This window comes from Salmo salar, chromosome ssa01, assembly GCF_905237065.1.
Source record: "Salmo salar chromosome ssa01, Ssal_v3.1, whole genome shotgun sequence".
Classification (NCBI taxonomy): Eukaryota; Metazoa; Chordata; class Actinopteri; order Salmoniformes; family Salmonidae; genus Salmo; species Salmo salar.
The window spans coordinates 149,063,688-149,081,883 of record NC_059442.1 but is presented as its reverse complement, the minus strand read 5'-3'; the positions used below and the strand labels follow the sequence as shown (position 1 = coordinate 149,081,883).

At 41.1% G+C, this 18,196-nt stretch overlaps 1 pseudogene; it reads right to left on the bottom strand.

The window, feature by feature from the left end:
* Positions 1–1,849: 1,849 nt before the first annotated feature.
* LOC106568208 (proteinase-activated receptor 2-like) lies at positions 1,850–15,365 on the bottom strand (annotated as a pseudogene).
* Between the last annotated feature and the right edge of the window lie 2,831 nt (positions 15,366–18,196).

The following is an 18,196-nucleotide window of genomic DNA, read 5'->3' as shown; positions in this document are numbered from 1 at the left end:
TATCAAATCAATTCTGTAATTATTATTACATGATTAAACTAATCATGTAAAAGTAATTAACTAGGAAGTCGGGGCACCAAGGAAAATCTTCAGATTACAAAGTTATAATTTTCCTAATATAACTCTTCAGATATTTTAATATCTGATCAATTAGTCTTGTAATTAATTAATTATTATTTACCTCACGTTAGTCTCATTCCAAACATCGTAAATTGTTGGTTATCTGCACGAACCCAGCCTTTACTATGAATCATCCATACACCAATTGCCTTAATCATTTATTTACTAACTAACTAACTAATCACATAAATGCATAAAACACAGTAGATATGGTTACAAGGAAATGATAGGGGAGATTCCCTATTGGGCTAAGCCGATATGACAGCTTGGTGGAAAAAGGGAAGCGAGTGTGGACTGAGAACATGGGAGAAAGACAAAAGGAATCACTACACAGTTGATAATTAGATTAAATGAAATGCTAACCCTTTGCACATGAATGCACACTCATTCGGGAATAATTGCAATCAATATATATTTACGCCCAGTGTGTTGTCGTGATTTCTGTTGGAATCCGGTCCTCCTGCGGAGAGTCAGTTCATCAGCGTTTCTCTCTCTGCTTCCCTGAAGATCAAAGTCTTTTGTGGTTAGAATGGATACTTCAGAGTACCATTCAGAAATGTTACATTTACATTTTAATCATTTAGCAGACGCTCTTATCCAGAGCGACTTACAGTAGTGAATGCATAAATTTCATTTCTTTTATTTATTTTTTAAATATTTTTTTTCTCCTTCTCGGACTGGCCCCGTGGGAATCGAACCCACAACCCTGGCGTTGCAAACACCATGCGCTACCAACTGAGCCACAGGGCTTCTATGTTCTCATAGAATAGATGTTTCGTCAGTTATCGGTATTCACAATCCCAGGTTTACATTTCTGGCTGCAGACTAGTAATTAGGATCTAAGATTTGCTCTTATTCTGTCGGGATCGATAGTATCAGAGTTTAACCATTTCCACCCGTGTAGCCAATGCTCCACCTGGTATGGTTAGGAATTCAACATCCATTGCAACGTTAACTGACACTGAGGTTTTTGTGGTGTGAAGAGGATTTCGTCAGGAGGGGGTTTTATTCGTAACAGTAGAAAGGCAGTTCCATGACGCCAGATCATGTCTGAGCTCACGGGGGCGGGTCAATGACTTAGTTAAACTTTAAAGGGAATACAATTCTCTCACATTAAAGGTTTAACATCACATCATTTCACAAATAGTTTCATCTTTACTCATTCATACACAATCAGAGATATAGTTATGTGTGTTTCCTGTCCTCTCCGAGGTCACCAAAGGAAACGCACTCGTCATACCCGTCACTTGAAACGACTGACTTTTTGTACATGGTCCCCTAAAATGGGGGAACTAAAAGTATTGGAACAAATTCACCAATGTATTTGGTCCGATATTCCTAACACAAATTGGGCACAAAATAATCTGAAACACAAACAAAACAGCAAATGAATCCAATGCTTGATGTAATCATTGTGTGCTAAGAATATGGGACCAAACAAACTTTTGATAACTTTGATACACACAAGTGAACTTGTCACAATACTTTTGGGCCCCTAAAATGGGGGGGGGGAGAAAGAGTCCATGTACAAAAAGTGCTGTCATTTCTAAACGGCTCATATGGATGAAAATACCTTCAAATTAAAGCTGACCGTCTGCATCGAAGGTGCTGGAGTACATAGCCAAGACAAAACACACTGTCCCAATACTTTGAGCTCACTGTATCTCTGCTAGAGCTGACCTTATCTGCTATTGTCCCTTCTCAGTGTACAGGGCTTGAGAGGGATGCCTAAGGTAAAGCCAAACATGTTTAATGTTAAAATCTGCTACTCTTTTGGAACGCAGTATTGTCAAGATAACTACTTTTTACCGTGTGTAAAATTGCTTGTTTCATTTGAAAGCTTTTTATAAAAATACAAAAAATGCATGAAATGAAATGTATGCATTCACTACTGTAAGTCGCTCTGGATAAGAGCGTCTGCTAAATGAGAAATGTAAATGTAAATGTAATGTAAACTTAAGTGTCCACGGACCATTCCCACAAGTGGACATTTTGTTTCAATTTCCCATTTTGGGGATTTAGGAGTTTGCCATGTGAAATCCTTTGTTCTCTCTGTGTCTCTGTTTCTGCATGGCAAAGGGGGAGAGAAACTCCGCCAGGACTTTAGGGCCTGAGATAGCAGAACCTGGGTGTAGGAGAGCGTGAGAGAGAGGGGGGGATGCCACAACCTATACCAAGAAAGGGCCACGTCATGACACTATACAAGGGGTGTATAGACTTTCACTAGGCACTGTACAGTAGGTCATGTATGGCTCACTTGATAAAGAACAATACCCGTTGCCAGAAGTGAAGGGTCAGTGCGGGGCACTAAGAACTAAGTTAACAGTTTCAGAGAGCTCAGTGCTGGAACAAACATAAAATGGACATCTTTGACTGTCTAAATGTGGAGGATGGATCAGTAACACACTCTTTCTGATTTTGTTTTCTAGGTAAAACCAACAAAATCTGCATTAAAATTGTATGAGGGGCGAGGAGGCAATATAACAAGCACATAATATGAAGTAGTCTGGGGTTGCATCTCAGTTTAAAATAGCTTCTCTCCATTGATGATGATGAAAACAAAATGTTAGGTGAAAGACACATAGTAGATTAAGACCAACCTGGAATTCCCTTTAACCTGTCCAGTTCTTTAAAAACATCAGTACAGCCAACTTTGATCTCCACATGAGAACCCCCCTAAACGTAGCTGCTCTGTGTGTTCCCTGAGTCTGATGTGCAGGTACCAAGGTTGGGGTCAATTCCATTTTAATGCCAGTACAATTCAGAAAGTAAACCAAATCAACCAATCCAATTCCACATTTTCCTAATCAGTGTTTACTGAGTTGACCCCAAACCTGGATGGTGTTACTCATCTTGAAGTACTTCAGAGCAGTGAACGAGACCCTCATCCTAATCATGCCCTCTGGCTGCGGCACCTCAGCGTGTTCTTTACTTGCTCCCTGAACTCCTCTGAGATGAAGTAGTAGATGAATGGATCCACACAGCTGTTGAGGCTGGCCAGACACAGGGTGGTGATGTAGAAGCCGTAGTCATTGTGTACTACTTGAGCCAGCAGGAGAGAGTAGGTCACCAGCATCATGATGTTACTGGGGGTGAAACAGACCAGGAAGATGATCAGCACAGTAATGATGAGCACCACAGCCTTGCGCCGATTCTTGGTGATGCTGGCGTTCGTCATTGAGTTCCTCAGGGACTTGAGCATCAGAACGTTAACCACCACGCACAACACGGTGGGAACTACAAATCCCAGGGTTCCCATGGTCAGGAAGAAGCCGGCGGCCATGCTATTCTGGCTGGGCCGGGTGACGTCGTGGCAGGTGATGATGTTGAGGTTGGTCACCTTGAGTGTCTGGTCGTAGAGGTAGAGAGGGGTGGTCAGCAGCCAGACCCCCACCCAGACTGCGACCGAGACACCGATGGCTACATGGTTGTTCCTACAATCCTGGGAGAGGGGGTAAACGATGGCCCAGTAGCGCTGGACACTGATACAGGTGATGAAGAGGATGGAGCAGTACATGTTCCCATAGAAGAAGCCCACCAGGACTTTACACAGCCTCTCTCCATAGATCCAGTCGTTACCGTTGAAGTGGTAGGCGATCTTCAGAGGTGTCCAGATGACAAAGAGCAGGTCAGACAGAGCCAAGTTGGCCATGTAGATGGCGGCAGGGTGCTTCTTCTTGGTCCTGACCAGGAAGACCCAGATGGCCATGGCGTTGGTGGGGAGCCCCACAGCAAACACCACTATGTAGACAATGGGGAAGAACACAGTGGTCAGATGACTGTCCAGAACCATGCAGGCCTCCAGGGAGACCTGCACCCCCGCCGCTGTCTCATCCCCCGTGAAGCCTCGGTCTTCTACGCCAGCATTACACCGCTCTGAGAAAAAAAAGAAACAAGATGAAAATAAATAGGGGTGTTTAAGGAATTCCAAAAATGGGGTTAGAATGTATGGCGTTTGAATACAATAGCCATTTGTGATTTATTGCATACTTCAATTATTACTTTTCTAATTGTTCTTATGCAGTGTTGTGAAGTACATTTTGGGGGGGGTTATCTGTACTTTACTACTTTTATTTTTGACAACTTTTACTCCACTACGTTCCTAAAGAAAATATGTACTTTATACTCCCATTAATTTTCCCTGACACCAAAAAGTAGTCATTACATTATTTATGCTGAGGCAGGACAGCATCATGGTTCAATTCATTGGTTCAATCTAATACTTCGTCATTAGGGTTGCAAAGGGTCGGAAACTTTTCGAAAACTTTCCGGAATATTTCCCGGAAATTTTCCATTGTAAGTTAAGCCCTGGAATTTGGAGAATTTTGCTTAAAATTCATCAAAAAAAAGTTAGCTTATAACAGTGAACCTTTTTTGCAGGATACACATAAGGCAATTCTAGGACTTGTGGCATATTTTGGTTAAACTATCCCCAATTCAATGGAATTGCAACCCTTTGCACACACAGTGCACTCTTCCATCACACATACAGCTGATTCTCAAGATCTTGCACACCAATGACATGCTATTGAGCCCACGCTACTACACTGTCTGAGCCAAAGACTATATGCTTTCTGGGAAGTTTTGATTACAATACTGGGTGGGGTGAATATATTTTATATGACATAGATGATTTTCTGTTAACTAGTAAATAGTAGCCTACAGCAAAGTGTGTTTAAATCATTTCTAAACTTCTTAACAACTTAAGCTAGTTAGTATTTGCTACCATGTGGGTTTTAGCTTGCTTGAGCCTGCTAACTGAGGAGTGTTAATTCACCTGTTTCCATACATGTTTCATTTTTTTTAAAGTCTTACAAATGAGTTGTTTAATCTAACTGCTTAACTATTTATCTGTACATGGAATTGTTTTTGGGGATTTTTTTACTCAACTTTACAGGAAAATGCCACTGGCACTATCTGATGTGTGAAGACATTTCACTGCAGCTAATGTGGAAGGAAAATCTGTGTACATTTGCAAATACTGTGCCAAGTCATATGTGAAGAACGCAACAAAGATGCAGAATCATCTGGCCAAGTGCATAAAGTTCCCTCAGCGCTCACAACAAGCAACCTCTGACAAAAGTCCCTCTACTTTTATTTGAGGTGAAAATGATGAATCAAACACCTTATCAATAGCAACAGCTCATGGTCCTCCTGGAATCAGAAGTTTTTTGACTCAACGAAGGAACGTAGTCAGAGAAATGCTGATGAATGTCTTGCTTGAGCTGTGTATGCAACTGGTTCACCTCTGATGCTCAAAGGCAATGTGTATTGGAAGAGAATTCTGAATGTTCTTCGCCCAGCAGACACCCCTCCAACCAGACATGCTTTATCTACTAATTTGCTGGATGCAGAGTTCAACAGAGTTCAAGTGAAGGTCAAGCAAATCATAGAGAAAGCAGACTGTATTGCAATCATCTCTGGTGGGTGGTCGAATGTTCGTGGACAAGGGATAATTAACTAGATCATCTCAACCTGTATTCTACAAGAGCACAGACAAGGGACAACAGACACACCGGTCTCTACATTGCAGATGAGCTGATGCAGTCATCAATAACCTTGGACCACAGAAGGTATTTGCACTGGTGACAGACAATGCTGCGAACATGAAGGCTTCTTGGTCTAAAGTGGAGGAGTCCTACCCTCACATCACACCCATTGTCTGTGCTGCTCATACATTGAATCAGCTCCTCAAGGACATCATGGCACTGAAAACAATGGATACACTCTACAAGAGAGCCAAAGAAATGGCTAGGTATGTGAAGGGTCATCAAGTTATAGCAGCAATCTACCTCACCAAGCAAAGTGAGAAGAATAAGAGCACCACATTGAAGCTGTCCAGCAACACCCATTGGGGTGGTGTTGTCATCATGATTGACAGTCTCCTGGAGGGGAAGGAGTCCCCATACCACAGTCTGCCAATATGGACAGCCCCATCAAGAGGATCCTCCTGGATGATGTATTTTGGGAAGCAGCCTGAAACTCCTGAAACCTATAGCAGTAGCCATTGCATAGTTTGAGGGAGACAATGCGGCAGGTAGCCTAGAGGTTAGGGCATTGGACTAGTAACCGAAAGGTTGCTAGATCGAATCCCTGAGCTGACAAGGTAAAAATCTGTTGTTCTGCCCCTGAAAAAGGCAGTTAACCCATTGTTCCTAGGCCGTCATTGTAAATAAGAATTTGTTCTTAACTGACTTGCCTTTTTAAATAAAGATAAAATAAAAAATAAATATGCAATCCTGTCTAATGTTCAGACTGCTTGCAGATGTAAGAGAAGAAATCCGTTCTGCCCTGCCCACTTCACTGTTGCTCCAAGCAGAGGAAACTGCAGTTCTGAAATACATCAAAAAGTGTGAAGACTTCTGCCTGAAGCCCATACACGCCGCAGCGTACATGTTGGACCCCAAGTATGCTGGCAATAGCATCCAGTCTGGTGCAGAGATCAGCAAGGCGTATGGTGTCATCACTACCGTGTATCATCACCTTGGTCTGGATGAGGGCAAGGTTCTTGCCAGTCTGGCGTAGTACACTTCCAAGCAAGGGCTTTGGGATGGAGATGCAATATAGCAGTTGTGCCAACATATCTCATCAGCCACCTGGTGGAAGGGACTTTGTGGATCTGAGGCTCTTTCCCCTGTTGCCTCCATCATCCTCCAAATCCCACCAACATCAGCCGCCTCAGAGCGCAACTGGTCCTTGTTTGGGAAGACACATATCAAAGCATGCAACAGGCTGACCAATCCAAGGGTTGAAAAATTGGTGGCCAACCGGGTAAAACGAGCCATCCTCAACAAGGTTGGAAATTGACAGTGAAGATGAGGCCTCAGAATCTGATGTTCAAGTGGTGGACATTGAGGAGGACCAGGGAGAAGACATGGAAGCCTGAGAGGAAGACAACCAAAGCTTTCGTTTCTAGACTATCATTTTACAGATGTGTTGAAAACGTTTTTGGGAGATGCGATGGATCATTGTTAATCATTCAATATTCCCTTTCTTTTGTTGTTCAGTGAAATTTAACCATTTGCAATTATGTCTACTTATTATAAGGTAAAAGGTTTATGTTTCTGTCTCCAGATGATATGGTAAATATATCCAATGCAAAAAAAAATCTACATTTAAATGGTATTAATATTAATTTGCATATATTTCCATTAATTCCCATCAATTCCCACTTAAAGTTTCCACCTTTGAATATTCCACAAAATGTGAAACCCTAGTTGTCATCCCTACTCTCTCTGATCTGGCAGACTCACTTAACTCAAATACTGTGTTCGTAAATTATGTGTGAGTTCCAGTTGTGTTTTTATTGTGCTGTCTGGTTTGCTTAGTATAAGGAATTTGATAGGATTTGCTTTTACTTTGCACTTCAACTCAATTATGAACATTTTGTAAGTTTTCCACGACTTAACCTCTCTAGGGTAGGTGGCACCAAATCGTCCCACCTACGTAACAGCCAGTGTAATCCCGTGGCGCGTTATTCAAAAACCTCAAAAATGCAAAAACTTCCAATTTTTCAAACATATGACTATTTTACACCATTTTAAAGACAAGACTCTCATTAATCTAACCACACTGTCCGATTTCAAAAAGGCTTTACAACGAAAGCAAAACATTAGATTTTGTCAGCAGAGTACCCAGCCAGAAATAATCAGACACCCATTTTTCAAGCTAGCATATAATGTCACATAAACCCAAACCACAGCTAAATGCAGCACTAACCTTTGATGATCTTCATCAGATGACAACCCTAGGACATTATGTTATACAATACATGCATGTTTTGTTCAATCAAGTTCATATTTATATCAAAAACCAGCTTTTTACATTAGCATGTGACTAGCATGTGACTAGCATTCCCACCGAACACTGCCGGTGAATTTACTAAATTACTCACGATAAACGTTCACAAAAAGCATAACAATTATTTTAAGAATTATAGATACAGAACTCCTCTATGCACTCGATATGTCCGATTTTAAAATAGCTTTTTGGTGAAAGCACATTTTGCAATATTCTAAGTACATAGCCCAGCCATCACGGGCTAGATATTTAGACACCCGGCAAGTTTAGTACTCACCAATATCAGATTTACTATTACAAAAGTTTGATTACCTTTTGTTGTCTTCGTCAGAATGCACTCCCAGGACTTCTACTTCAATAACAAATGTTGGTTTGGTCCAAAATAATCCATCGTTATATCCGAATAGCGGCGTTTTGTTCGTGCGTTCCAGACACTATCTGAAATGGTAAATAAGGGTCGTGCGCATGGCGCAATTCGTGACCAAAAAAATCTAAATATTCCATTACCGTACTTCGAAGCATGTCAACCGCTGTTTAAAATCCATTTTTATGCCATTTTTCTCGTAAAAAAGCGATAATATTCCGACCGGGAATATCCTTTTAGGTAAACAGACAAAGGAAGAGAAAGCTTTCGGTCGACGCGGGCATGAGCCTGAGTCTCACAGTACTGTAACCAGCCACTACCCAAACACGCTACGTTTTTTCAGCCAGAGCCTGCAAAGCCACGATTCAGTGTTTTGCCGCCTTCTGAGAGCCTATGGCAGCCGTAGGAAGTGTCACGTTATAGCTAAGATCCTCACTCTTCAATAAACAGAGACAAGAAGAACGACACCTTGTCAGACAGGCCACTTCCTGCATGAAATCTTCTCAGGTTTTTGCCTGCCATTTGAGTTCTGTTATACTCACAGACACCATTCAAACAGTTTTAGAAACTTTAGGGTGTTTTCTATCCAAAGCAAATAATTATATGCATATTCTAGTTACTGGCAGGAGTAGTAACCAGATTAAATCGGGTACGTTTTTTATCCAGCCGTGTCAATACTGCCCCCTAGCCATAACAGGTTAAACAGGAATTTGTAATTCGCGCCACGCCTATCATTCGATATTGGAGCAGGTGTTCCGCTAGCGGAACGTCTAGATGTAAGAGGTTAAAATCAATCTTTATGGTATTTTTAACGTAAAATTGCGATAATATTCCAACCGGACAATAGCGTATTCATTCAAGGAGAAAAAGAAGGAACGGCGTGCTCGCGGGACTGAGCATATCCAATCCCTTTGTTGCCAGGCAGTCCACTCAATAACTGAGCTCCTATTAACTGCCCAGTAACAGGAGAAGGCTGAAACAACTTTCTCAGGGCTTTTGACAGCCAATGGAAGCCTTAGGAAGTGCAAAGTAACCCCACAGATACTGTAGTTTCGAAAGGGACTAGAAAGAAGAACTACAATTCTCAGATACTCCACTTCGTGGTTGACTTTGTCTCAGGTTTTTGCCTGCCATATGAGTTCTGTTATACTCACAGACACCATTCAAACAGTTTTAGAAACGTCAGAGTGTTTTCTATCCAAATCTACTAATAATATGCATATTCTAGTTTCTGGGCCAGAGTAGTAACCTGTTTAAATTGGGTACGTTTTTCATCCGGCCGTGAAAATACTGCCCCCTAGCCCAGACAGGTTAACTTGGGTCAAACGTTTCGGGTAGCCTTCCACAAGCTTCCCACAATAAGTTGGGTGAATTTTGGTCCATTCCTCCTGACAGAGCTGGTGTAACTCAGGCAGGTTTGTAGGCCTCCTTGCTCGCACACGCTTTTTCAGTTCGGCCCACAAATGTTCTATAGATTTGAGGTCAGGGCTTTGTGATGGCCACTCCAATACCTTGACTTTGCTGTCCTTAAGCCATTTTGCTACAACTTTGGAAGTATGCTTGGGGTCATTGTCGTTGCACCAATGTACCTAACCATAAACATCAATGCCTAACAGGAATATTTAGACTTAGCCACCCGTTAGATAAAATACGGAACGGTTCCGTATATCACTGAAAGAAAAAAACGTTTGTTTTCGAGATGATAGTTTCCGGATTCGACCATATTAATGACCTAAGGCTCGTATTTCTGTGTGTTTATTATATTATAATTAAGTCTATGATTTGATAGAGCAGTCTGACTGAGTGGTGGTAGGCAGCAGCAGGCTCGTAAGCATTCATTCAAACAGCCCTTCGCTGTGCTTCAAGCATTGCGCTGTTTATGACTTCAACCTGGGTGGGTATAATTTGTGAAACGTTCCAACAGGAATCTATTCCAAAAACTTCATAAATAACAAGGTTTCCAAAAAACAACGCATACAAAGTTGTATAGCGGCAGAATAAGATACCGGGTAGGGAGTGGTCTATTTCATAGCGTTTTTCACTCATCACGTTTATTCCGAAAAATGTCTGTCCTCACATGTCTGTTTGCCTATGGACAAACATTAAGAATAAGCTACGTGGTGAGTTGATGCCTATTCGGCAGCTAGTTACCTAGGTTTGTATGCGTTGCTACTTTGTATGCATTGTTGGTTGGCAACCTTTTACTTTACGTTTTTTGGAACAGATTCCTGTTGGAACGTTCCACAAATTATACCCACCCCTTCAAGCCTATCAACTCCCAAGATTAGGCTGGTGTAACCGATGTGAAATGGCTAGCTAGTTAGCCGGGTGCACGCTAATAGCGTTTCAAACATCACTCGCTCTGAGACTTGGAGTAGTTGTTTCCCTTCCTCTGCATGGGTAACGCTGCTTCGAGGGTGGCTGTTGTCGATGTGTTCCTGGTTTGAGCCCAGGTAGGAGCGAGGAGAGGGACGGAAGCTATACTGTTACACTGGCAATACTAAAGTGCTTATAAGAACATCCAATAGTCAAAGGTATATGAAATGCAAATCGTATAGAGAGAAGTAGTCCTATAATTCCTATAATAACTACAACCTAAAACTTCTTACCTGGGAATATTGAAGACTCATGTTAAAAGGAACCACTAGCTTTCATATGTTCCCATGTTATGAGCAAGGCACTTAAACATTAGCTTTCTTACATGGCACATATTGCACTTTTACTTTCTTCTCCAACACTTTGTTTTGCATTATTTCAACCAAATTGAACATGTTTCATTATTTATTTGAGGCTAAATTGATTTTATTGATGTATTATATTAAGTTAAAATAAGTATTCATTCAGTATTGTTGTAATTGTCATCACAAAACAAAAATAATCGGCCGATTAATCGGCATCGGCTTTTCCGGCCCTCCAATAATCGGTATCGGCGTTGAAAAATCATAATCGGTCGACCTCTATTCTAAAGCCATGACATAAAGCCATTACATCATTTTCTGGAATTGTCCAAGCTGTTTAAAGGCACAGTCAACTTAGTGTATGTAAACTTCTGACCCACTGGAATTGTGATGCAGTGAATTATAAGTGAAATAATCTGTCTGTAAACAATTGTTGGAAAAATTACTTGTGTCCTAACCGACTTGCCAAAACTATAGTTTGTTAAAAACCTCTTGAGGATACCCTAGGATGGGGGGCGCCACAGTGCATTTTGAAAAAAATTTGTTCCCATTTTCAACGGCCTACTAATCAAACTCAGAAGCTAGGACATGCATATACTTATTATATATGGATAGAAAACACCCTAAAGTTTCTAAAACTGTTTGAATGGTGTCTGTGAGTATAACAGAACTCATATGGCAGTCAAAACCCAGAGACCGATTGAAACAGGAAGTGGAATTCTGAATTGTGGACTCGACTTCATCACTTTGCCTATTAATCACACCGTGAGCAATGGTTCATTTAGCACTTCCTATTGCTTCCACTAGATGTCGCCAGTCTTTTCACAGTGGTTTGAGCCTTATACAGTCGAAACTCAGTGAATGAGACGCATTGGAAATTGGTCACAGGGGATGGGCCATCACCATTATGACGTCGGCGGCCCAGTCTACCCCCACCTTTGGAAACGTTTTAAAACACTCTGCAACCGTCCCCGTCGAATCTTATTGGCTCTCTTGGTGTTACAGGCCCTGAAGATTAATGTTTTACAACGTTTGAACGAACCTAGAGGAGGGAAAAAGTACATTTTCCGAAACTACTGTCCCACGCACGTCGGAGCATTTGGAGACAGCCCTAGGACACGCTACCAACAGCAGGCTAATGGAACATGAAGGATGGACTTTTTCGACCGAAAATACATCTGTTGTGGACCTGGGATTCCTGGAAGTGCTTTCTGATGAAGACAACTAAAGGTAGGCGATTATTGACAATATTATACAAGATCAGATGTGACTTGCGATTGTTCCAAGATGGCACGGCGCTAGTTTTCCTGGCTCATTTTCTGAGTATCGCATCTCCTTTTATCGCAAAGTGTGATTACCCAGTAAAGTTAATTTAAAATCTGGTATGACAGGTGTTCTCAAGAGATATTCATCTATAAATGTTAGATTGACAATATAAATTAAAAAAATAGTTTTCGAATAGTAATAAAGGGAATTATGCACTGTTTCCCGGAACGCATTTGAGGGGAAAATAGTTAGTCAACGTCAGACGCCGATGTAAAATGCTGTTTTTATATATAAATATGACCTTTATTGAACAAAAGAATGCATGCTGTGGGTAACATGATGTCCTAGGTGTGTCATCTGATGAAGTTTGTAAAAGGTTAGTGCTGCATTTAGCTGTCTTCTGGGTTTTTGTGACATTATATGCTAGCTTGAAAAATGGGTGTCTGATTATTTCTGGCTTGGTACTCTGCTGACATAATCTAATGTTTTGCTTTCGCTGTAAAGCCTTTTTGAAATCGGACAGTGTGGTTAGATAAAGGAGAGTCTTGTCTTTAAAATGCTGTGAAATAGTCATATGTTTGAAAAATGGAAGTTTTCGGATTTTAGAGGAATTTGTATTTCGCGCCACGCCCATCATTGGATATTGGAGCAGGTGTTCCGCTAGCGGAACGTCTAGATTTAACAAGATTAACAAGAAATCTGTGGAGTGGTTGAAAAATGAGTTTTAATGACTCCAACCTAAGTGTATGTAAACTTCCGACTTCAACTGTATATCAAAAGTAAACACACTTTTTTTTATCAACTAATAAGACTCCAGAGGGGTATACTACAAAGCAGGTTCAAGGAGTTACACAGAACCCAAACCGGCTGCGTGCGTGCGCCATCGTCCATAAAGTTATTTTGTCCCCCCCACACCAAACGTGATCACGACACGCAGGTTAAAATATCAAAACAAACTCTGAACTAATTATATTAATTTGGGGACAGGTCGAAAAGCATTAAACATTTATGGCAACTTTGCTAGTTAGCTTGCACTTGCTAGCTAATTTGTCCTATTTAGCTAGCTTTCGGTTGCAAGCTAATTTGTCCAGGGATATAAACATTGAGTTGTTATTTTACCTGAAATGCACAAGGTCCTCTACTCCGCCAATTAATCCACACATAAAACGGTCAACCGAATCGTTTCTAGTCATCTTTCTTCCTTCCAGGCCTTTTCTTCTCTTGACTTGATATTGCGATGGGCAACTTTCATAAATTAGGTGCATTACCGCAACTGAGCTTGTTCGTCTTTCAGTCACACACGTGGGTATAACCAATGAGGAGTTGGCACGTGGGTACCTGCTTCTATAAACCAATGAGGAGATGGGAGAGGCAGGACTTGCAGCACGTTCTGCGTCAGAAATATTATATATTTCATATATATATAATATATATGATTTCTATTTTAGCCCTTGGCAATGCAGACGCTCGTTGGCGCGAGCGAGCAGTGTGGGTGCAATAATTGAATAACATAGATTTCTAAATGTATTTTGCGACGCGAGCGGTGTGGTCAGCCTGTTAGCCTAAACTTTAAATTTCTAGGAAGGATAAGCTTAAAATGGGCATGGTCTATTTAAGGCCATGCACCACAGGCTAAAATAAAATGTTTGCATCTACCTGTTGTTAGTATTTTGGTCCATTAATATTAGTATTTTCAAATGTAAATAAACATTTCAAAAACTTCTAAAACGTATATTTATCATACTACTATCATCAACATTTTAATGAAGTTGAACCACTATAAAATGGACCTACATCAATAATTTCAAAGCTCACTACATTAAATTACACACAATTTAAACGCCCATTTCATAGTGTTACAAATACGACCATATTTAGTACCTTACTTTGAAGAGATGGTGATTGGGTCTAAATAGGTATTTCTTGTTTGGTAATCTAAATTCAGTGTACTTGTCTGTAGCTTCCATTTCCTGAAAGTCAGGCTCTTTCCACACCCCAACTAATTTTTCTCTACTTCAGAAGCATTTGCTTTAACCACATTTTGTGTGCTTAACCTTAGATATATTCTCCAGACTTGCCCATTGAGAAGTGTTGATATGTTGTCCATTTTCTATTCTAGATAACATTTTCTTAGAAAAAATGCGGCAAAAATTCATTTTATCTACGTCTTTAGTATTTTACAGACAGAAAGATTAATAAAGTATTCATCCACAATCTGCTCTGCACAAGTCCTGGAGTGTTTTAACAAAATGAAACCAAATTATTTAGGCTGACTGATAAACGTTGATTGTGATATGATTAGGGGGAAACAATTACCTTTTGATGGTGTGGTCCCTGGCCTTAACTCAGCAACCAAAAACGCATATTTAATTTTAGCTTTCTTTATGAATCAGACAAATAGTTATTTCTGGTTGTTTACCAAATTTAGCTGGCTAACTCATTGCTCCTGCTTTTCAATATACCCTCAGGCTGTCATTTCCCCTTAAAATCATCTCGATTTTGCGAAGAACAGCGTGTCATTGACATGTGGGATGGTGACATCATCGCTCATTGTCTGGTGTGGTTTATAACCACACCAGACATAGCAAATACCATCACAACATAACAAGCAAGTGTATTTTACAGTATCTGTATTCAGTTAGGAATCAGATAGAGGGGATCCGACTCAACAAGTTGTCCATCAAGGCATTAAAGAATATCACAATGTCGTTTATCTGATCGAAGAAAAAAAACTAATAATGAGAGAAATAGAGGGAAAAGGCCTTCTCTTACCATTTTTCTGAGACAGACATAGCTCGGCGCAGGCCAATAAAAACATAAGATTCAACCAATGCAGCTTGAAATTCATGTTAACTTCCACAAAACTTTCCAACAATAATCTAGCTGCGATGTACAAAGAGTGTTGAATGCTGATTCAAGCGTTTGTGTATTCCTTTTGTCTGTGCAACTTTGAAGTCAACTGTAGCCAGTAGATCCGACGCGCTTGCTTATAGCTGCACTAGGGTCAGACAGGCTTCCTGTATAGATTAAGACCCAGCAGTGCCACCGCGAGATATGTCTCAGAAAATGTACATCAATCCAGGGATGACAAATGCGGTGCACTCTGAATTGTCCCTTTATCCCAGTTTTTCTATATCTTAATCTACACAGTAAGCCTGTCTGACCCTAGTGCATCTGTAAGCAAATTGGTCAATCTGCTGGCTACAGTCAACTGAAGAGGTAGGGTACCTCACACAACAGGTGGGAAGAAAAAACCTGTGTGATGTCATAAATCACGTGACCATACATGCCTGTGTTGTTCAGGCTGACTGGCTTGGTGGATTTGTAGGCAGTGGCGCCGCCAACGGGTGGACATGGGGGGCCACGGCCACCCTGATACAATTGCTGGCCCCCTCACTGGCCCCCCCTCGCTAGTCGCAAATGCATAAATGCTTCTGAGTATGCGTAATATGCTTCTATCTGATATGTTACATTAGTACTATTCATTTAAATCAATAATGTATATTTTTCATAATAGTTAATGTGAAAGAAAATAAATGTGTAGCCAGTCAACCACTTTTGACCCTCGTCACTGTGTGACACTCCGACCCCTTTCACCCCTCACCCGGCCTGCTGCTGCACAGTGCACTGCCAGATGACAGTCTGCCTCATGGACAGCAGCAGCTGAGCTCAGCCTCGTGTCTCTGGTGGCATCATCGGAAGCTAGCCTAGCTGGCAGCTGCCTGCAGAGTTTAGATGAGACCACCAGACTGCTAACGGGTAAGTAAGTCATACAATACTACTTATAGTAAAAATAAATATGTATTTAGTAAACTGTTCGCTTTTTGACGGTGTCGAATTACCTAGCTAGGTAGCTAGCTTACGTTAGTTAGCTATCTAGCTAAGTTAGCTAGTTAAATTTGTTATTGGGGGGCTTAGCTAGCTAGCTTATGCCTTAAGGTTACTCTACAGCAGAGAGCGCTAGCTAACTATAGTTAGAGTTATCGTAGCTTTCTAGAAAGATTTTCAAACCACTTGATGAACTTAGGACTGCCAGAGCATCTAGCTAGCTGACGTTATGGGCTGGTATAGCGTTAGCTTACTAGCTACGATTAGTCGCTGTAGCTATGTCAATTTGCAGACAATGAAGAGAAAGTCCACGCATCTCTCTTCTTTCTTTAAGAAGAAAAGTAGTACAGGGGAGACGCAGCCGACAGGGGAACAGCAGTAGAGGGTTAACGTTAGTGAGGATGCAGTCGAAGATGATGATAACGTCATTGAGCAAGCCAATGAACAGGCAGAGGCAGCGAGAGAGCATGACAGAACAGAGGCAGAACATAACAGCGACGAACAAGCACAGGTAGCATCAGTGACAGAGCACAGTGAAGAACAACATACAGCAGCATGGCACAAAAGTGCGGAACGGGCAGCAACAACAGTCACAGAGGTTGACAACCAAGCGAGGCAGGACTCAGCTAGAGCTATTCAACCCGTTCCTGGACCAACAGGTGAAGTTGACGGTGTGACAGTGCCCCTGATAATGAAATAGATGGCTAGAGAGTAACGTTATCTGAATAAATGTATGGTTATAGCGTGTCTACATTGAGTTGAGTCATGACATAATCACATAAAGCCTTCTGATTCATGTTTATTGGTAGCTGAGTTTGAATAGTGAATAGAATTGTATATAGGCCGATATTACAATGGTCATCGGTAATTGCTATGGAGAGTTGTTAGTTACTCATGTTATTATTATTATTTTAAAATCTGAATCACTGATTTTGACTTTAAAATCTGAATAACTGATTTTGCCTCTTGTTTCATCCTAGATATATCCCAGTCAAGAGCAGAGGGGTCCAAACAGCCACATCTGAAGTTTTTCCCTCTGACCCTTCAGGGGGATAGAAGACGAGGCTTCACGAAAGAGTGGTAGTGTATGCATAAATGGCTGGAATACTCTCAGAGTAAAGACTCTGCCTACTGCTATGCCTGCCGGCACTTCAGTCTCACCTCCTCAGGTGATTCAGTGTTTACATCTGAAGAGGGGTTCAGAAATTGGATAAAAGCAACTTACAAAGATGGGGGATTTGTAGGTCATGCCAAATCAGATTCACATACTAATGCTATGTTAGCATGGGCAGAATATGAAAAGTTGACTGCAGGCAAATGCTCTCTCTCAGCCTCCTTAAGTTCCTCACAGCTATGCAAAACATTGCACAGAAAGCACAAAGAAACAGGTCAGAATAAAGGAAATTTCCTCTCCATTATGGAAGTGCTAGCCAAGCATGATCACACAGTCAAAAGAAAAATGACAAGTCAAAGAAATGCAACATACCTGGGGCATAGCACACAAAACAAAATAATTGATTGACTGGCTGAAATGGTCCGCACCTCAATAATTTGTGAAGTTGCACAAAGTGAGGCTTTCAGCATTATGGTCAACGAGACCAAAGACATTAGCAAGAAGGAACAGATGTCCTCTGTAATTCGATACTATGACAATGGTATGACAATGGACAATATGTAAACATTTCCTCACCTTTGAAGAAGCAGAGCGCCTGGATGCTGCAGCACTTCACAGAAGATTTGACAAATACTGCAGAAGTATGGCCTTGGCTACAGAAACCACCTAGTAGGGCAAGCATATGATGGTGCCTCTGTCATGAGTGGAAAGAACAGAGGTGTGCAAGCACGCATTAAATCAGAGGCCTCATTAGCTTTTTATGTTCACTGCAATGCACATTGCTTAAATTTAGTATTAGTTGACCATGTGAAATGCATCCCTGAAGCCTATTGTTTCTTTACTCTTTTGCAAAAACTGTATGCCTTTGTGTCAGGGTCATATGTGCATCAAAGTTGGCTAGAGATAGAGGGCGATGTTTCAAATCAAATCAAAGTTTGTCACGTGCGCCGAATACAACAGGTGTAGACTTTACAGTGAAATGCTTACTTACAGGCTCTAACCAATAGTGCAAAAAAGGTATTAGGT